The sequence below is a fragment of the Pongo abelii genome, chromosome 19, assembly GCF_028885655.2.
Source record: "Pongo abelii isolate AG06213 chromosome 19, NHGRI_mPonAbe1-v2.0_pri, whole genome shotgun sequence".
Taxonomy (NCBI): Eukaryota; Metazoa; Chordata; class Mammalia; order Primates; family Hominidae; genus Pongo; species Pongo abelii.
The window spans coordinates 38,503,386-38,526,104 of NC_072004.2; positions in this window are offsets into that span (position 1 = coordinate 38,503,386).

Sequence of the window (22,719 nt, forward strand, 5' to 3'; positions counted from 1 at the left end):
GTGAGGCCTATGCTGGGAAATGAAATATCTTCACCTAAAAACTAGTCGGAAGCATTCTCCGAAACTTCTGTGTGATGAGTGCATTCAACTCACAGACTTGAACGTTCCTTTTGATAGAACAGTTTTGAAACACTCCTTTTGTAGAATCTGCAAGTGTTTATTTGGAGCGCTTGGAGGCCTATGCTGGAAAAGGAAATGTCTTCAAATAACAACTACACAGAAGCATTCTCAGAAACTTCTTTGTGATGAGTGCATTCAACTCACAGACTTGAACCTTCCTTTTGAAAGAGCAGTTTTGAAACACTCTTTTTGTAGAATCTACAAGTGGATATTTGGAGCGCTTTGAGGCCTATGCTGGGAAATGAAATATCTTCTCCTAAAAACTAGACAGAAGCATTCTCAGAAACTTCTGTGTGATGAGTGCATTCAACTCACAGACTTGAACATTGCTTTTGATAGAGCAGTTTGGAAACACTCCTTTTGTAAAATCTGCAAGTGTTTATTTGGAGCGCTTTGAGGCCTATCCTGGAAAAGGAAATATCTTCACATAATAACTAGACAGAAGCATTCTCAGAAACTTCTTTGTGATGAGTGCATTCTACTCACAGAGCTGAACCTTCTTTGTGATAGAAGAGTTTTCAAACTCTCTTTTTGTAGAATCTGCAAGTGCACATTTGGAACTGTTGGAGGCCAACGCTGGAAAAGGAAACATCCTCACATAGAAACTAGACAGAAGCATTCTCAGAAACTTGCTTGTGACGAGTGCGTTCAACTCACAGACTTGAACCTTTCTTTTGAAAGAGCAGTTCTGGAACACTCTTTTTGTAGAATCTGCTAGTGTATATTTGGAGCGCTGTGAGGCCTATGCTGGGAAATGAAATATCTTCACCTAAAAACTAGACGGAAGCATTCTCCGAAACTTCTGTGTGATGAGTGCATTCAACTCACAGACTTAAACCTTCCTTTTGATAGAACAGTTTTGAAACACTCCTTTTGTAGAATCTGCAAGTGTTTATTTCGAGCGCTTGGAGGCCTCTGCTGGAAAAGGAAATGTCTTCAAATAACAACTACACAGAAGCATTCTCAGAAACTTCTTTGTGATGAGTGCATTCAACTCACAGACTTGAACCTTCCTTTTGAAAGAGCAGTTTTGAAACACTCTTTTTGTAGAATCTGCAAGTGGATATTTGGAGCGCTTTGAGGCCTATGCTGGGAAATGAAATATCTTCTCCTAAAAACTAGACAGAAGCATTCTCAGAAACTTCTGTGTGATGAGTGCATTCAACTCACAGACTTGAACACTGCTTTTGATAGAGCAGTTTGGAAACACTCCTTTTGTAAAATCTGCAAGTGTTTATTTGGAGCGCTTTGAGGCCTATCCTGGAAAAGGAACTATCTTCACATAATAACTAGACAGAAGCATTCTCAGAAACTTCTTTGTGATGAGTGCATTCTACTCACAGAGTTGAACCTTCTTTGTGATAGAAGAGTTTTCAAACTCTCTTTTTGTAGAATCTGCAAGTGCACATTTTGAACTGTTGGAGGCCAGCGCTGGAAAAGGAAACATCCTCACATAGAAACTAGACAGAAGCATTCTCAGAAACTTGCTGGTGACGAGTGCATTCAACTCACAGACTTGAACCTTTCTTTTGAAAGAGCAGTTTTGGAACACTCTTTTTGTAGAATCTGCTGGTGTATATTTGGAGCGCTGTGAGGCCTATGCTGGGAAATGAAATATCTTCACCTAAAAACTAGACGGAAGCATTCTCCGAAACTTCTGTGTGATGAGTGCATTCAACTCACAGACTTGAACGTTCCTTTTGATAGAACAGTTTTGAAACACTCCTTTTGTAGAATCTGCAAGTGTTTATTTCGAGCGCTTGGAGGCCTATGCTGGAAAAGGAAATGCCTTCAAATAACAACTACACAGAAGCATTCTCAGAAACTTCTTTGTGATGAGTGCATTCAACTCACAGACTTGAACCTTCCTTTTGAAAGAGCAGTTTTGAAACACTCTTTTTGTAGAATCTGCAAGTGGATATTTGGAGCGCTTTGAGGCCTATGCTGGGAAATGAAATATCTTCTCCTAAAAACTAGACAGAAGCATTCTCAGAAACTTCTGTGTGATGAGTGCATTCAACTCACAGACTTGAACATTGCTTTTGATAGAGCAGTTTGGAAACACTCCTTTTGTAAAATCTGCAAGTGTTTATTTGGAGCGCTTTGAGGCCTATCCTGGAAAAGGAAATATCTTCACATAATAACTAGACAGAAGCATTCTCAGAAACTTCTTTGTGATGAGTGCATTCTACTCACAGAGTTGAACCTTCTTTGTGATAGAAGAGTTTTCAAACTCTCTTTTTGTAGAATCTGCAAGTGCACATTTGGAACTGTTGGAGGCCAACGCTGGAAAAGGAAACATCCTCACATAGAAACTAGACAGAAGCATTCTCAGAAACTTGCTTGTGACGAGTGCATTCAACTCACAGACTTGAACCTTTTTTTTGAAAGAGTAGTTTTGGAACACTCTTTTTGTAGAATCTGCTAGTGTATATTTGGAGCGCTGTGAGGCCTATGCTGGGAAATGAAATATCTTCACCTAAAAACTAGTCGGAAGCATTCTCCGAAACTTCTGTGTGATGAGTGCATTCAACTCACAGACTTGAACGTTCCTTTTGATAGAACAGTTTTGAAACACTCCTTTTGTAGAATCTGCAAGTGTTTATTTCGAGCGCTTGGAGGCCTATGCTGGAAAAGGAAATGCCTTCAAATAACAACTACACAGAAGCATTCTCAGAAACTTCTTTGTGATGAGTGCATTCAACTCACAGACTTGAACCTTCCTTTTGAAAGAGCAGTTTTGAAACACTCTTTTTGTAGAATCTGCAAGTGGATATTTGGAGCGCTTTGAGGCCTATGCTGGGAAATGAAATATCTTCTCCTAAAAACTAGACAGAAGCATTCTCAGAAACTTCTGTGTGATGAGTGCATTCAACTCACAGACTTGAACATTGCTTTTGATAGAGCAGTTTGGAAACACTCCTTTTGTAAAATCTGCAAGTGTTTATTTGGAGCGCTTTGAGGCCTATCCTGGAAAAGGAAATATCTTCACATAATAACTAGACAGAAGCATTCTCAGAAACTTCTTTGTGATGAGTGCATTCTACTCAGAGAGTTGAACCTTCTTTGTGATAGAAGAGTTTTCAAACTCTCTTTTTGTAGAATCTGCAAGTGCACATTTGGAACTGTTGGAGGCCAACGCTGGAAAAGGAAACATCCTCACATAGAAACTAGACAGAAGCATTCTCAGAAACTTGCTTGTGACGAGTGCATTCAACTCACAGACTTGAACCTTTCTTTTGAAAGAGCAGTTTTGGAACACTCTTTTTGTAGAATCTGCTAGTGTATATTTGGAGCGCTGTGAGGCCTATGCTGGGAAATGAAATATCTTCACCTAAAAACTAGACGGAAGCATTCTCAGAAACTTCTGTGTGATGAGTGCATTCAACTCACAGACTTGAACGTTCCTTTTGATAGAACAGTTTTGAAACACTCCTTTTGTAGAATCTGCAAGTGTTTATTTGGAGCGCTTGGAGGCCTATGCTGGAAAAGGAAATGTCTTCAAATAACAACTACACAGAAGCATTCTCAGAAACTTCTTTGTGATGGGTGCATTCAACTCACAGGCTTGAACCTTCCTTTTGAAAGAGCAGTTTTGAAACACTCTTTTTGTAGAATCTGCAAGTGGATATTTGGAGCGCTTTGAGGCCTATGCTGGGAAATGAAATATCTTCTCCTAAAAACTAGACAGAAGCATTCTCAGAAACTTCTGTGTGATGAGTGCATTCAACTCACAGACTTGAACATTGCTTTTGATACAGCAGTTTGGAAACACTCCTTTTGTAAAATCTGCAAGTGTTTATTTGGAGCGCTTTGAGGCCTATCCCGGAAAAGGAAATATCTTCACATAATAACTAGACAGAAGCATTCTCAGAAACTTCTTTTTGATGAGTGCATTCTACTCACAGAGTTGAACCTTCTTTGTGATAGAAGAGTTTTCAAACTCTCTTTTTGTAGAATCTGCAAGTGCACATTTGGAACTGTTGGAGGCCAACGCTGGAAAAGGAAACATCCTCACATAGAAACTAGACAGAAGCATTCTCAGAAACTTGCTTGTGACGAGTGCATTCAACTCACAGACTTGAACCTTTCTTTTGAAAGAGTAGTTTTGGAACACTCTTTTTGTAGAATCTGCCAGTGTATATTTGGAGCGCTGTGAGGCCTATGCTGGGAAATGAAATATCTTCACCTAAAAACTAGTCGGAAGCATTCTCCGAAACTTCTGTGTGATGAGTGCATTCAACTCACAGACTTGAACGTTCCTTTTGATAGAACAGTTTTGAAACACTCCTTTTGTAGAATCTGCAAGTGTTTATTTGGAGCGCTTGGAGGCCTATGCTGGAAAAGGAAATGTCTTCAAATAACAACTACACAGAAGCATTCTCAGAAACTTCTTGGTGATGAGTGCATTCAACTCACAGACTTGAACCTTCCTTTTGAAAGAGCAGTTTTGAAACACTCTTTTTGTAGAATCTGCAAGTGGATATTTGGAGCGCTTTGAGGCCTATGCTGGGAAATGAAATATCTTCTCCTAAAAACTAGACAGAAGCATTCTCAGAAACTTCTGTGTGATGAGTGCATTCAACTCACAGACTTGAACACTGCTTTTGATAGAGCAGTTTGGAAACACTCCTTTTGTAAAATCTGCAAGTGTTTATTTGGAGCGCTTTGAGGCCTATCCTGGAAAAGGAAATATCTTCACATAATAACTAGACAGAAGCATTCTCAGAAACTTCTTTGTGATGAGTGCATTCTACTCACAGAGTTGAACCTTCTTTGTGATAGAAGAGTTTTCAAACTCTCTTTTTGTAGAATCTGCAAGTGCACATTTGGAACTGTTGGAGGCCAACGCTGGAAAAGGAAACATCCTCACATAGAAACTAGACAGAAGCATTCTCACAAACTTGCTGGTGACGAGTGCATTCAACTCACAGACTTGAACCTTTCTTTTGAAAGAGCAGTTTTGGAACACTCTTTTTGTAGAATCTGCTAGTGTATATTTGGAGCGCTGTGAGGCCTATGCTGGGAAATGAAATATCTTCACCTAAAAACTAGACGGAAGCATTCTCCGAAACTTCTGTGTGATGAGTGCATTCAACTCACAGACTTGAACGTTCCTTTTGATAGAACAGTTTTGAAACACTCCTTTTGTAGAATCTGCAAGTGTTTATTTGGAGCGCTTGGAGGCCTATGCTGGAAAAGGAAATGTCTTCAAATAACAACTCCACAGAAGCATTCTCAGAAACTTCTTTGTGATGAGTGCATTCAAATCACAGACTTGAACGTTCCTTTTGATAGAACAGTTTTGAAACACTCCTTTTGTAGAATCTGCAAGTGTTTATTTCGAGCGCTTGGAGGCCTATGCTGGAAAAGGAAATGTCTTCAAATAACAACTACACAGAAGCATTCTCAGAAACTTCTTTGTGATGAGTGCATTCAACTCACAGACTTGAACCTTCCTTTTGAAAGAGCAGTTTTGAAACACTCTTTTTGTAGAATCTGCAAGTGGATATTTGGAGCGCTTTGAGGCCTATGCTGGGAAATGAAATATCTTCTCCTAAAATCAAGACAGAAGCATTCTCAGAAACTTCTGTGTGATGAGTGCATTCAACTCACAGACTTGAACACTGCTTTTGACAGAGCAGTTTGGAAACACTCCTTTTGTAAAATCTGCAAGTGTTTATTTGGAGCGCTTTGAGGCCTATCCTGGAAAAGGAAATATCTTCACATAATAACTAGACAGAAGCATTCTCAGAAACTTCTTTGTGATGAGTGCATTCAACTCACAGACTTGAACCTTCCTTTTGAAAGAGCAGTTTTGAAACACTCTTTTTGTAGAATCTGCAAGTGGATATTTGGAGCGCTTTGAGGCCTATGCTGGGAAATGAAATATCTTCTCCTAAAAACTAGACAGAAGCATTCTCAGAAACTTCTGTGTGATGAGTGCATTCAACTCACAGACTTGAACATTGCTTTTGATAGAGCAGTTTGGAAACACTCCTTTTGTAAAATCTGCAAGTGTTTATTTGGAGCGCTTTGAGGCCTATCCTGGAAAAGGAAATATCTTCACATAATAACTAGACAGAAGCATTCTCAGAAACTTCTTTGTGATGAGTGCATTCTACTCACAGAGTTGAACCTTCTTTGTGAGAGAAGAGTTTTCAAACTCTCTTTTTGTAGAATCTGCAAGTGCACATTTTGAACTGTTGGAGGCCAGCGTTGGAAAAGGAAACATCCTCACATAGAAACTAGACAGAAGCATTCTCAGAAACTTGCTGTTGACGAGTGCATTCAACTCACAGACTTGAACCTTTCTTTTGAAAGAGCAGTTTTGGAACACTCTTTTTGTAGAATCTGCTAGTGTATATTTGGAGCGCTGTGAGGCCTATGCTGGGAAATGAAATATCTTCACCTAAAAACTAGACGGAAACATTCTCAGAAACTTCTGTGTGATGAGTGCATTCAACTCACAGACTTGAACGTTCCTTTTGATAGAACAGTTTTGAAACACTCCTTTTGTAGAATCTGCAAGTGTTTATTTGGAGCGCTTGGAGGCCTACGCTGGAAAAGGAAATGTCTTCAAATAACAACTACACAGAAGCATTCTCAGAAACTTCTTTGTGATGAGTGCATTCAACTCACAGACTTGAACCTTCCTTTTGAAAGAGCAGTTTTGAAACACTCTTTTTGTAGAATCTGCAAGTGGATATTTGGAGCGCTTTGAGGCCTATGCTGGGAAATGAAATATCTTCTCCTAAAAACTAGACAGAAGCATTCTCAGAAACTTCTGTGTGATGAGTGCATTCAACTCACAGACTTGAACATTGCTTTTGATAGAGCAGTTTGGAAACACTCCTTTTGTAAAATCTGCAAGTGTTTATTTGGAGCGCTTTGAGGCCTATCCTGGAAAAGGAACTATCTTCACATAATAACTAGACAGAAGCATTCTCAGAAACTTCTTTGTGATGAGTGCATTCTACTCACAGAGTTGAACCTTCTTTGTGATAGAAGAGTTTTCAAGCTCTCTTTTTGTAGAATCTGCAAGTGCACATTTTGAACTGTTGGAGGCCAGCGCTGGAAAAGGAAACATCCTCACATAGAAACTAGACAGAAGCATTCTCAGAAACTTGCTGTTGACGAGTGCATTCAACTCACAGACTTGAACCTTTCTTTTGAAAGAGCAGTTTTGGAACACTCTTTTTGTAGAATCTGCTAGTGTATATTTGGAGCGCTGTGAGGCCTAAGCTGGGAAATGAAATATCTTCACCTAAAAACTAGACGGAAACATTCTCCGAAACTTCTGTGTGATGAGTGCATTCAACTCACAGACTTGAACGTTCCTTTTGATAGAACAGTTTTGAAACACTCCTTTTGTAGAATCTGCAAGTGTTTATTTGGAGCGCTTGGAGGCCTATGCTGGAAAAGGAAATGTCTTCAAATAACAACTACACAGAAGCATTCTCAGAAACTTCTTTGTGATGAGTGCATTCAACTCACAGACTTGAACCTTCCTTTTGAAAGAGCAGTTTTGAAACACTCTTTTTGTAGAATCTGCAAGTGGATATTTGGAGCGCTTTGAGGCCTATGCTGGGAAATGAAATATCTTCTCCTAAAAACTAGACAGAAGCATTCTCAGAAACTTCTGTGTGATGAGTGCATTCAACTCACAGACTTGAACATTGCTTTAGATAGAGCAGTTTGGAAACACTCCTTTTGTAAAATCTGCAAGTGTTTATTTGGAGCGCTTTGAGGCCTATCCTGGAAAAGGAAATATCTTCACATAATAACTAGACAGAAGCATTCTCAGAAACTTCTTTGTGATGAGTGCATTCTACTCACAGAGTTGAACCTTCTTTGTGATAGAAGAGTTTTCAAACTCTCTTTTTGTAGAATCTGCAAGTGCACATTTGGAACTGTTGGAGGCCAACGCTGGAAAAGGAAACATCCTCACATAGAAACTAGACAGAAGCATTCTCAGAAACTTGCTTGTGACGAGTGCATTCAACTCACAGACTTGAACCTTTCTTTTGAAAGAGTAGTTTTGGAACACTCTTTTTGTAGAATCTGCTAGTGTATATTTGGAGCGCTGTGAGGCCTATGCTGGGAAATGAAATATCTTCACCTAAAAACTAGTCGGAAGCATTCTCCGAAACTTCTGTGTGATGAGTGCATTCAACTCACAGACTTGAACGTTCCTTTTGATAGAACAGTTTTGAAACACTCCTTTTGTAGAATCTGCAAGTGTTTATTTGGAGCGCTTGGAGGCCTATGCTGGAAAAGGAAATGTCTTCAAATAACAACTACACAGAAGCATTCTCAGAAACTTCTTTGTGATGAGTGCATTCAACTCACAGACTTGAACCTTCCTTTTGAAAGAGCAGTTTTGAAACACTCTTTTTGTAGAATCTGCAAGTGGATATTTGGAGCGCTTTGAGGCCTATGCTGGGAAATGAAATATCTTCTCCTAAAAACTAGACAGAAGCATTCTCAGAAACTTCTGTGTGATGAGTGCATTCAACTCACAGACTTGAACACTGCTTTTGATAGAGCAGTTTGGAAACACTCCTTTTGTAAAATCTGCAAGTGTTTATTTGGAGCGCTTTGAGGCCTATCCTGGAAAAGGAACTATCTTCACATAATAACTAGACAGAAGCATTCTCAGAAACTTCTTTGTGATGAGTGCATTCTACTCACAGAGTTGAACCTTCTTTGTGATAGAAGAGTTTTCAAACTCTCTTTTTGTAGAATCTGCAAGTGCACGTTTTGAACTGTTGGAGCACAGCGCTGGAAAAGGAAACATCCTCACATAGAAACTAGACAGAAGCATTCTCAGAAACTTGCTGGTGACGAGTGCATTCAACTCACAGACTTGAACCTTTCTTTTGAAAGAGCAGTTTTGGAACACTCTTTTTGTAGAATCTGCTAGTGTATATTTGGAGCGCTGTGAGGCCTATGCTGGGAAATGAAATATCTTCACCTAAAAACTAGACGGAAGCATTCTCCGAAACTTCTGTGTGATGAGTGCATTCAACTCACAGACTTGAACGTTCCTTTTGATAGAACAGTTTTGAAACACTCCTTTTGTAGAATCTGCAAGTGTTTATTTCGAGCGCTTGGAGGCCTATGCTGGAAAAGGAAATGCCTTCAAATAACAACTACACAGAAGCATTCTCAGAAACTTCTTTGTGATGAGTGCATTCAACTCACAGACTTGAACCTTCCTTTTGAAAGAGCAGTTTTGAAACACTCTTTTTGTAGAATCTGCAAGTGGATATTTGGAGCGCTTTGAGGCCTATGCTGGGAAATGAAATATCTTCTCCTAAAAACTAGACAGAAGCATTCTCAGAAACTTCTGTGTGATGAGTGCATTCAACTCACAGACTTGAACATTGCTTTTGATAGAGCAGTTTGGAAACACTCCTTTTGTAAAATCTGCAAGTGTTTATTTGGAGCGCTTTGAGGCCTATCCTGGAAAAGGAAATATCTTCACATAATAACTAGACAGAAGCATTCTCAGAAACTTCTTTGTGATGAGTGCATTCTACTCACAGAGTTGAACCTTCTTTGTGATAGAAGAGTTTTCAAACTCTCTTTTTGTAGAATCTGCAAGTGCACATTTGGAACTGTTGGAGGCCAACGCTGGAAAAGGAAACATCCTCACATAGAAACTAGACAGAAGCATTCTCAGAAACTTGCTTGTGACGAGTGCATTCAACTCACAGACTTGAACCTTTCTTTTGAAAGAGCAGTTTTGGAACACTCTTTTTGTAGAATCTGCTAGTGTATATTTGGAGCGCTGTGAGGCCTATGCTGGGAAATGAAATATCTTCACCTAAAAACTAGACGGAAGCATTCTCAGAAACTTCTGTGTGATGAGTGCATTCAACTCACAGACTTGAACGTTCCTTTTGATAGAACAGTTTTGAAACACTCCTTTTGTAGAATCTGCAAGTGTTTATTTGGAGCGCTTGGAGGCCTATGCTGGAAAAGGAAATGTCTTCAAATAACAACTACACAGAAGCATTCTCAGAAACTTCTTTGTGATGAGTGCATTCAACTCACAGGCTTGAACCTTCCTTTTGAAAGAGCAGTTTTGAAACACTCTTTTTGTAGAATCTGCAAGTGGATATTTGGAGCGCTTTGAGGCCTATGCTGGGAAATGAAATATCTTCTCCTAAAAACTAGACAGAAGCATTCTCAGAAACTTCTGTGTGATGAGTGCATTCAACTCACAGACTTGAACATTGCTTTTGATACAGCAGTTTGGAAACACTCCTTTTGTAAAATCTGCAAGTGTTTATTTGGAGCGCTTTGAGGCCTATCCCGGAAAAGGAAATATCTTCACATAATAACTAGACAGAAGCATTCTCAGAAACTTCTTTTTGATGAGTGCATTCTACTCACAGAGTTGAACCTTCTTTGTGATAGAAGAGTTTTCAAACTCTCTTTTTGTAGAATCTGCAAGTGCACATTTGGAACTGTTGGAGGCCAACGCTGGAAAAGGAAACATCCTCACATAGAAACTAGACAGAAGCATTCTCAGAAACTTGCTTGTGACGAGTGCATTCAACTCACAGACTTGAACCTTTCTTTTGAAAGTTTTGGAACACTCTTTTTGTAGAATCTGCCAGTGTATATTTGGAGCGCTGTGAGGCCTATGCTGGGAAATGAAATATCTTCACCTAAAAACTAGTCGGAAGCATTCTCCGAAACTTCTGTGTGATGAGTGCATTCAACTCACAGACTTGAACGTTCCTTTTGATAGAACAGTTTTGAAACACTCCTTTTGTAGAATCTGCAAGTGTTTATTTGGAGCGCTTGGAGGCCTATGCTGGAAAAGGAAATGTCTTCAAATAACAACTACACAGAAGCATTCTCAGAAACTTCTTGGTGATGAGTGCATTCAACTCACAGACTTGAACCTTCCTTTTGAAAGAGCAGTTTTGAAACACTCTTTTTGTAGAATCTGCAAGTGGATATTTGGAGCGCTTTGAGGCCTATGCTGGGAAATGAAATATCTTCTCCTAAAAACTAGACAGAAGCATTCTCAGAAACTTCTGTGTGATGAGTGCATTCAACTCACAGACTTGAACACTGCTTTTGATAGAGCAGTTTGGAAACACTCCTTTTGTAAAATCTGCAAGTGTTTATTTGGAGCGCTTTGAGGCCTATCCTGGAAAAGGAAATATCTTCACATAATAACTAGACAGAAGCATTCTCAGAAACTTCTTTGTGATGAGTGCATTCTACTCACAGAGTTGAACCTTCTTTGTGATAGAAGAGTTTTCAAACTCTCTTTTTGTAGAATCTGCAAGTGCACATTTGGAACTGTTGGAGGCCAACGCTGGAAAAGGAAACATCCTCACATAGAAACTAGACAGAAGCATTCTCAGAAACTTGCTGGTGACGAGTGCATTCAACTCACAGACTTGAACCTTTCTTTTGAAAGAGCAGTTTTGGAACACTCTTTTTGTAGAATCTGCTAGTGTATATTTGGAGCGCTGTGAGGCCTATGCTGGGAAATGAAATATCTTCACCTAAAAACTAGACGGAAGCATTCTCCGAAACTTCTGTGTGATGAGTGCATTCAACTCACAGACTTGAACGTTCCTTTTGATAGAACAGTTTTGAAACACTCCTTTTGTAGAATCTGCAAGTGTTTATTTGGAGCGCTTGGAGGCGTATGCTGGAAAAGGAAATGTCTTCAAATAACAACTCCACAGAAGCATTCTCAGAAACTTCTTTGTGATGAGTGCATTCAAATCACAGACTTGAACGTTCCTTTTGATAGAACAGTTTTGAAACACTCCTTTTGTAGAATCTGCAAGTGTTTATTTCGAGCGCTTGGAGGCCTATGCTGGAAAAGGAAATGTCTTCAAATAACAACTACACAGAAGCATTCTCAGAAACTTCTTTGTGATGAGTGCATTCAACTCACAGACTTGAACCTTCCTTTTGAATGAGCAGTTTTGAAACACTCTTTTTGTAGAATCTGCAAGTGGATATTTGGAGCGCTTTGAGGCCTATGCTGGGAAATGAAATATCTTCTCCTAAAATCTAGACAGAAGCATTCTCAGAAACTTCTGTGTGATGAGTGCATTCAACTCACAGACTTGAACACTGCTTTTGATAGAGCAGTTTGGAAACACTCCTTTTGTAAAATCTGCAAGTGTTTATTTGGAGCGCTTTGAGGCCTATCCTGGAAAAGGAAATATCTTCACATAATAACTAGACAGAAGCATTCTCAGAAACTTCTTTGTGATGAGTGCATTCAACTCACAGACTTGAACCTTCCTTTTGAAAGAGCAGTTTTGAAACACTCTTTTTGTAGAATCTGCAAGTGGATATTTGGAGCGCTTTGAGGCCTATGCTGGGAAATGAAATATCTTCTCCTAAAAACTAGACAGAAGCATTCTCAGAAACTTCTGTGTGATGAGTGCATTCAACTCACAGACTTGAACATTGCTTTTGATAGAGCAGTTTGGAAACACTCCTTTTGTAAAATCTGCAAGTGTTTATTTGGAGCGCTTTGAGGCCTATCCTGGAAAAGGAAATATCTTCACATAATAACTAGACAGAAGCATTCTCAGAAACTTCTTTGTGATGAGTGCATTCTACTCACAGAGTTGAACCTTCTTTGTGATAGAAGAGTTTTCAAACTCTCTTTTTGTAGAATCTGCAAGTGCACGTTTTGAACTGTTGGAGCACAGCGCTGGAAAAGGAAACATCCTCACATAGAAACTAGACAGAAGCATTCTCAGAAACTTGCTGGTGACGAGTGCATTCAACTCACAGACTTGAACCTTTCTTTTGAAAGAGCAGTTTTGGAACACTCTTTTTGTAGAATCTGCTAGTGTATATTTGGAGCGCTGTGAGGCCTATGCTGGGAAATGAAATATCTTCACCTAAAAACTAGACGGAAGCATTCTCCGAAACTTCTGTGTGATGAGTGCATTCAACTCACAGACTTGAACGTTCCTTTTGATAGAACAGTTTTGAAACACTCCTTTTGTAGAATCTGCAAGTGTTTATTTCGAGCGCTTGGAGGCCTATGCTGGAAAAGGAAATGCCTTCAAATAACAACTACACAGAAGCATTCTCAGAAACTTCTTTGTGATGAGTGCATTCAACTCACAGACTTGAACCTTCCTTTTGAAAGAGCAGTTTTGAAACACTCTTTTTGTAGAATCTGCAAGTGGATATTTGGAGCGCTTTGAGGCCTATGCTGGGAAATGAAATATCTTCTCCTAAAAACTAGACAGAAGCATTCTCAGAAACTTCTGTGTGATGAGTGCATTCAACTCACAGACTTGAACATTGCTTTTGATAGAGCAGTTTGGAAACACTCCTTTTGTAAAATCTGCAAGTGTTTATTTGGAGCGCTTTGAGGCCTATCCTGGAAAAGGAAATATCTTCACATAATAACTAGACAGAAGCATTCTCAGAAACTTCTTTGTGATGAGTGCATTCTACTCACAGAGTTGAACCTTCTTTGTGATAGAAGAGTTTTCAAACTCTCTTTTTGTAGAATCTGCAAGTGCACATTTGGAACTGTTGGAGGCCAACGCTGGAAAAGGAAACATCCTCACATAGAAACTAGACAGAAGCATTCTCAGAAACTTGCTTGTGACGAGTGCATTCAACTCACAGACTTGAACCTTTCTTTTGAAAGAGCAGTTTTGGAACACTCTTTTTGTAGAATCTGCTAGTGTATATTTGGAGCGCTGTGAGGCCTATGCTGGGAAATGAAATATCTTCACCTAAAAACTAGACGGAAGCATTCTCAGAAACTTCTGTGTGATGAGTGCATTCAACTCACAGACTTGAACGTTCCTTTTGATAGAACAGTTTTGAAACACTCCTTTTGTAGAATCTGCAAGTGTTTATTTGGAGGGCTTGGAGGCCTATGCTGGAAAAGGAAATGTCTTCAAATAACAACTACACAGAAGCATTCTCAGAAACTTCTTTGTGATGAGTGCATTCAACTCACAGGCTTGAACCTTCCTTTTGAAAGAGCAGTTTTGAAACACTCTTTTTGTAGAATCTGCAAGTGGATATTTGGAGCGCTTTGAGGCCTATGCTGGGAAATGAAATATCTTCTCCTAAAAACTAGACAGAAGCATTCTCAGAAACTTCTGTGTGATGAGTGCATTCAACTCACAGACTTGAACATTGCTTTTGATACAGCAGTTTGGAAACACTCCTTTTGTAAAATCTGCAAGTGTTTATTTGGAGCGCTTTGAGGCCTATCCCGGAAAAGGAAATATCTTCACATAATAACTAGACAGAAGCATTCTCAGAAACTTCTTTTTGATGAGTGCATTCTACTCACAGAGTTGAACCTTCTTTGTGATAGAAGAGTTTTCAAACTCTCTTTTTGTAGAATCTGCAAGTGCACATTTGGAACTGTTGGAGGCCAACGCTGGAAAAGGAAACATCCTCACATAGAAACTAGACAGAAGCATTCTCAGAAACTTGCTTGTGACGAGTGCATTCAACTCACAGACTTGAACCTTTCTTTTGAAAGTTTTGGAACACTCTTTTTGTAGAATCTGCCAGTGTATATTTGGAGCGCTGTGAGGCCTATGCTGGGAAATGAAATATCTTCACCTAAAAACTAGTCGGAAGCATTCTCCGAAACTTCTGTGTGATGAGTGCATTCAACTCACAGACTTGAACGTTCCTTTTGATAGAACAGTTTTGAAACACTCCTTTTGTAGAATCTGCAAGTGTTTATTTGGAGCGCTTGGAGGCCTATGCTGGAAAAGGAAATGTCTTCAAATAACAACTACACAGAAGCATTCTCAGAAACTTCTTGGTGATGAGTGCATTCAACTCACAGACTTGAACCTTCCTTTTGAAAGAGCAGTTTTGAAACACTCTTTTTGTAGAATCTGCAAGTGGATATTTGGAGCGCTTTGAGGCCTATGCTGGGAAATGAAATATCTTCTCCTAAAAACTAGACAGAAGCATTCTCAGAAACTTCTGTGTGATGAGTGCATTCAACTCACAGACTTGAACACTGCTTTTGATAGAGCAGTTTGGAAACACTCCTTTTGTAAAATCTGCAAGTGTTTATTTGGAGCGCTTTGAGGCCTATCCTGGAAAAGGAAATATCTTCACATAATAACTAGACAGAAGCATTCTCAGAAACTTCTTTGTGATGAGTGCATTCTACTCACAGAGTTGAACCTTCTTTGTGATAGAAGAGTTTTCAAACTCTCTTTTTGTAGAATCTGCAAGTGCACATTTGGAACTGTTGGAGGCCAACGCTGGAAAAGGAAACATCCTCACATAGAAACTAGACAGAAGCATTCTCACAAACTTGCTGGTGACGAGTGCATTCAACTCACAGACTTGAACCTTTCTTTTGAAAGAGCAGTTTTGGAACACTCTTTTTGTAGAATCTGCTAGTGTATATTTGGAGCGCTGTGAGGCCTATGCTGGGAAATGAAATATCTTCACCTAAAAACTAGACGGAAGCATTCTCCGAAACTTCTGTGTGATGAGTGCATTCAACTCACAGACTTGAACGTTCCTTTTGATAGAACAGTTTTGAAACACTCCTTTTGTAGAATCTGCAAGTGTTTATTTGGAGCGCTTGGAGGCGTATGCTGGAAAAGGAAATGTCTTCAAATAACAACTCCACAGAAGCATTCTCAGAAACTTCTTTGTGATGAGTGCATTCAAATCACAGACTTGAACGTTCCTTTTGATAGAACAGTTTTGAAACACTCCTTTTGTAGAATCTGCAAGTGTTTATTTGGAGCGCTTGGAGGCCTATGCTGGAAAAGGAAATGTCTTCAAATAACAACTACACAGAAGCATTCTCAGAAACTTCTTTGTGATGAGTGCATTCAACTCACAGACTTGAACCTTCCTTTTGAATGAGCAGTTTTGAAACACTCTTTTTGTAGAATCTGCAAGTGGATATTTGGAGCGCTTTGAGGCCTATGCTGGGAAATGAAATATCTTCTCCTAAAATCTAGACAGAAGCATTCTCAGAAACTTCTGTGTGATGAGTGCATTCAACTCACAGACTTGAACACTGCTTTTGATAGAGCAGTTTGGAAACACTCCTTTTGTAAAATCTGCAAGTGTTTATTTGGAGCGCTTTGAGGCCTATCCTGGAAAAGGAAATATCTTCACATAATAACTAGAGAGAAGCATTCTCAGAAACTTCTTTGTGATGAGTGCATTCAACTCACAGACTTGAACCTTCCTTTTGAAAGAGCAGTTTTGAAACACTCTTTTTGTAGAATCTGCAAGTGGATATTTGGAGCGCTTTGAGGCCTATGCTGGGAAATGAAATATCTTCTCCTAAAAACTAGACAGAAGCATTCTCAGAAACTTCTGTGTGATGAGTGCATTCAACTCACAGACTTGAACATTGCTTTTGATAGAGCAGTTTGGAAACACTCCTTTTGTAAAATCTGCAAGTGTTTATTTGGAGCGCTTTGAGGCCTATCCTGGAAAAGGAAATATCTTCACATAATAACTAGACAGAAGCATTCTCAGAAACTTCTTTGTGATGAGTGCATTCTACTCACAGAGTTGAACCTTCTTTGTGATAGAAGAGTTTTCAAACTCTCTTTTTGTAGAATCTGCAAGTGCACATTTGGAACTGTTGGAGGCCAACGCTGGAAAAGGAAACATCCTCACATAGAAACTAGACAGAAGCATTCTCAGAAACTTGCTTGTGACGAGTGCATTCAACTCACAGACTTGAACCTTTCTTTTGAAAGAGCAGTTTTGGAACACTCTTTTTGTAGAATCTGCTAGTGTATATTTGGAGCGCTGTGAGGCCTATGCTGGGAAATGAAATATCTTCACCTAAAAACTAGACGGAAGCATTCTCAGAAACTTCTGTGTGATGAGTGCATTCAACTCACAGACTTGAACGTTCCTTTTGATAGAACAGTTTTGAAACACTCCTTTTGTAGAATCTGCAAGTGTTTATTTGGAGCGCTTGGAGGCCTATGCTGGAAAAGGAAATGTCTTCAAATAACAACTACACAGAAGCATTCTCAGAAACTTCTTTGTGATGAGTGCATTCAACTCACAGGCTTGAACCTTCCTTTTGAAAGAGCAGTTTTGAAACACTCTTTGTAGAATCTGCAAGTGGATATTTGGAGCGCTTTGAGGCCTATGCTGGGAAATGAAATATCTTCTCCTAAAAACTAGACAGAAGCATTCTCAGAAACTTCTGTGTGATGAGTGCATTCAACTCACAGACTTGAACATTGCTTTTGATACAGCAGTTTGGAAACACTCCTTTTGTAAAATCTGCAAGTGTTTATTTGGAGCGCTTTGAGGCCTATCCCGGAAAAGGAAATATCTTCACATAATAACTAGACAGAAGCATTCTCAGAAACTTCTTTTTGATGAGTGCATTCTACTCACAGAGTTGAACCTTCTTTGTGATAGAAGAGTTTTCAAACTCTCTTTTTGTAGAATCTGCAAGTGCACATTTGGAACTGTTGGAGGCCAACGCTGGAAAAGGAAACATCCTCACATAGAAACTAGACAGAAGCATTCTCAGAAACTTGCTTGTGACGAGTGCATTCAACTCACAGACTTGAACCTTTCTTTTGAAAGTTTTGGAACACTCTTTTTGTAGAATCTGCCAGTGTATATTTGGAGCGCTGTGAGGCCTATGCTGGGAAATGAAATATCTTCACCTAAAAACTAGTCGGAAGCATTCTCCGAAACTTCTGTGTGATGAGTGCATTCAACTCACAGACTTGAACGTTCCTTTTGATAGAACAGTTTTGAAACACTCCTTTTGTAGAATCTGCAAGTGTTTATTTGGAGCGCTTGGAGGCCTATGCTGGAAAAGGAAATGTCTTCAAATAACAACTACACAGAAGCATTCTCAGAAACTTCTTGGTGATGAGTGCATTCAACTCACAGACTTGAACCTTCCTTTTGAAAGAGCAGTTTTGAAACACTCTTTTTGTAGAATCTGCAAGTGGATATTTGGAGCGCTTTGAGGCCTATGCTGGGAAATGAAATATCTTCTCCTAAAAACTAGACAGAAGCATTCTCAGAAACTTCTGTGTGATGAGTGCATTCAACTCACAGACTTGAACACTGCTTTTGATAGAGCAGTTTGGAAACACTCCTTTTGTAAAATCTGCAAGTGTTTATTTGGAGCGCTTTGAGGCCTATCCTGGAAAAGGAAATATCTTCACATAATAACTAGACAGAAGCATTCTCAGAAACTTCTTTGTGATGAGTGCATTCTACTCACAGAGTTGAACCTTCTTTGTGATAGAAGAGTTTTCAAACTCTCTTTTTGTAGAATCTGCAAGTGCACATTTGGAACTGTTGGAGGCCAACGCTGGAAAAGGAAACATCCTCACATAGAAACTAGACAGAAGCATTCTCACAAACTTGCTGGTGACGAGTGCATTCAACTCACAGACTTGAACCTTTCTTTTGAAAGAGCAGTTTTGGAACACTCTTTTTGTAGAATCTGCTAGTGTATATTTGGAGCGCTGTGAGGCCTATGCTGGGAAATGAAATATCTTCACCTAAAAACTAGACGGAAGCATTCTCCGAAACTTCTGTGTGATGAGTGCATTCAACTCACAGACTTGAACGTTCCTTTTGATAGAACAGTTTTGAAACACTCCTTTTGTAGAATCTGCAAGTGTTTATTTGGAGCGCTTGGAGGCCTATGCTGGAAAAGGAAATGTCTTCAAATAACAACTCCACAGAAGCATTCTCAGAAACTTCTTTGTGATGAGTGCATTCAAATCACAGACTTGAACGTTCCTTTTGATAGAACAGTTTTGAAACACTCCTTTTGTAGAATCTGCAAGTGTTTATTTCGAGCGCTTGGAGGCCTATGCTGGAAAAGGAAATGTCTTCAAATAACAACTACACAGAAGCATTCTCAGAAACTTCTTTGTGATGAGTGCATTCAACTCACAGACTTGAACCTTCCTTTTGAATGAGCAGTTTTGAAACACTCTTTTTGTAGAATCTGCAAGTGGATATTTGGAGCGCTTTGAGGCCTATGCTGGGAAATGAAATATCTTCTCCTAAAATCTAGACAGAAGCATTCTCAGAAACTTCTGTGTGATGAGTGCATTCAACTCACAGACTTGAACACTGCTTTTGATAGAGCAGTTTGGAAACACTCCTTTTGTAAAATCTGCAAGTGTTTATTTGGAGCGCTTTGAGGCCTATCCTGGAAAAGGAAATATCTTCACATAATAACTAGACAGAAGCATTCTCAGAAACTTCTTTGTGATGAGTGCATTCAACTCACAGACTTGAACCTTCCTTTTGAAAGAGCAGTTTTGAAACACTCTTTTTGTAGAATCTGCAAGTGGATATTTGGAGCGCTTTGAGGCCTATGCTGGGAAATGAAATATCTTCTCCTAAAAACTAGACAGAAGCATTCTCAGAAACTTCTGTGTGATGAGTGCATTCAACTCACAGACTTGAACATTGCTTTTGATAGAGCAGTTTGGAAACACTCCTTTTGTAAAATCTGCAAGTGTTTATTTGGAGCGCTTTGAGGCCTATCCTGGAAAAGGAAATATCTTCACATAATAACTAGACAGAAGCATTCTCAGAAACTTCTTTGTGATGAGTGCATTCTACTCACAGAGTTGAACCTTCTTTGTGATAGAAGAGTTTTCAAACTCTCTTTTTGTAGAATCTGCAAGTGCACATTTGGAACTGTTGGAGGCCAACGCTGGAAAAGGAAACATCCTCACATAGAAACTAGACAGAAGCATTCTCAGAAACTTGCTTGTGACGAGTGCATTCAACTCACAGACTTGAACCTTTCTTTTGAAAGAGCAGTTTTGGAACACTCTTTTTGTAGAATCTGCTAGTGTATATTTGGAGCGCTGTGAGGCCTATGCTGGGAAATGAAATATCTTCACCTAAAAACTAGACGGAAGCATTCTCCGAAACTTCTGTGTGATGAGTGCATTCAACTCACAGACTTGAACGTTCCTTTTGATAGAACAGTTTTGAAACACTCCTTTTGTAGAATCTGCAAGTGTTTATTTGGAGCGCTTGGAGGCCTATGCTGGAAAAGGAAATGTCTTCAAATAACAACTACACAGAAGCATTCTCAGAAACTTCTTTGTGATGAGTGCATTCAACTCACAGGCTTGAACCTTCCTTTTGAAAGAGCAGTTTTGAAACACTCTTTTTGTAGAATCTGCAAGTGGATATTTGGAGCGCTTTGAGGCCTATGCTGGGAAATGAAATATCTTCTCCTAAAAACTAGACAGAAGCATTCTCAGAAACTTCTGTGTGATGAGTGCATTCAACTCACAGACTTGAACATTGCTTTTGATACAGCAGTTTGGAAACACCCCTTTTGTAAAATCTGCAAGTGTTCATTTGGAGCGCTTTGAGGCCTATCCCGGAAAAGGAAATATCTTCACATAATAACTAGACAGAAGCATTCTCAGAAACTTCTTTGTGATGAGTGCATTCTACTCACAGAGTTGAACCTTCTTTGTGATAGAAGAGTTTTCAAACTCTCTTTTTGTAGAATCTGCAAGTGCACATTTGGAACTGTTGGAGGCCAACGCTGGAAAAGGAAACATCCTCACATAGAAACTAGACAGAAGCATTCTCAGAAACTTGCTTGTGACGAGTGCATTCAACTCACAGACTTGAACCTTTCTTTTGAAAGAGTAGTTTTGGAACACTCTTTTTGTAGAATCTGCCAGTGTATATTTGGAGCGCTGTGAGGCCTATGCTGGGAAATGAAATATCTTCACCTAAAAACTAGTCGGAAGCATTCTCCGAAACTTCTGTGTGATGAGTGCATTCAACTCACAGACTTGAACGTTCCTTTTGATAGAACAGTTTTGAAACACTCCTTTTGTAGAATCTGCAAGTGTTTATTTGGAGCGCTTGGAGGCCTATGCTGGAAAAGGAAATGTCTTCAAATAACAACTACACAGAAGCATTCTCAGAAACTTCTTGGTGATGAGTGCATTCAACTCACAGACTTGAACCTTCCTTTTGAAAGAGCAGTTTTGAAACACTCTTTTTGTAGAATCTGCAAGTGGATATTTGGAGCGCTTTGAGGCCTATGCTGGGAAATGAAATATCTTCTCCTAAAAACTAGACAGAAGCATTCTCAGAAACTTCTGTGTGATGAGTGCATTCAACTCACAGACTTGAACACTGCTTTTGATAGAGCAGTTTGGAAACACTCCTTTTGTAAAATCTGCAAGTGTTTATTTGGAGCGCTTTGAGGCCTATCCTGGAAAAGGAAATATCTTCACATAATAACTAGACAGAAGCATTCTCAGAAACTTCTTTGTGATGAGTGCATTCTACTCACAGAGTTGAACCTTCTTTGTGATAGAAGAGTTTTCAAACTCTCTTTTTGTAGAATCTGCAAGTGCACATTTGGAACTGTTGGAGGCCAACGCTGGAAAAGGAAACATCCTCACATAGAAACTAGACAGAAGCATTCTCACAAACTTGCTGGTGACGAGTGCATTCAACTCACAGACTTGAACCTTTCTTTTGAAAGAGCAGTTTTGGAACACTCTTTTTGTAGAATCTGCTAGTGTATATTTGGAGCGCTGTGAGGCCTATGCTGGGAAATGAAATATCTTCACCTAAAAACTAGACGGAAGCATTCTCCGAAACTTCTGTGTGATGAGTGCATTCAACTCACAGACTTGAACGTTCCTTTTGATAGAACAGTTTTGAAACACTCCTTTTGTAGAATCTGCAAGTGTTTATTTGGAGCGCTTGGAGGCCTATGCTGGAAAAGGAAATGTCTTCAAATAACAACTCCACAGAAGCATTCTCAGAAACTTCTTTGTGATGAGTGCATTCAAATCACAGACTTGAACGTTCCTTTTGATAGAACAGTTTTGAAACACTCCTTTTGTAGAATCTGCAAGTGTTTATTTCGAGCGCTTGGAGGCCTATGGTGGAAAAGGAAATGTCTTCAAATAACAACTACACAGAAGCATTCTCAGAAACTTCTTTGTGATGAGTGCATTCAACTCACAGACTTGAACCTTCCTTTTGAAAGAGCAGTTTTGAAACACTCTTTTTGTAGAATCTGCAAGTGGATATTTGGAGCGCTTTGAGGCCTATGCTGGGAAATGAAATATCTTCTCCTAAAATCTAGACAGAAGCATTCTCAGAAACTTCTGTGTGATGAGTGCATTCAACTCACAGACTTGAACACTGCTTTTGATAGAGCAGTTTGGAAACACTCCTTTTGTAAAATCTGCAAGTGTTTATTTGGAGCGCTTTGAGGCCTATCCTGGAAAAGGAAATATCTTCACATAATAACTAGACAGAAGCATTCTCAGAAACTTCTTTGTGATGAGTGCATTCTACTCACAGAGCTGAACCTTCTTTGTGATAGAAGAGTTTTCAAACTCTCTTTTTGTAGAATCTGCAAGTGCACATTTGGAACTGTTGGAGGCCAACGCTGGAAAAGGAAACATCCTCACATAGAAACTAGACAGAAGCATTCTCAGAAACTTGCTTGTGACGAGTGCATTCAACTCACAGACTTGAACCTTTCTTTTGAAAGAGTAGTTTTGGAACACTCTTTTTGTAGAATCTGCTAGTGTATATTTG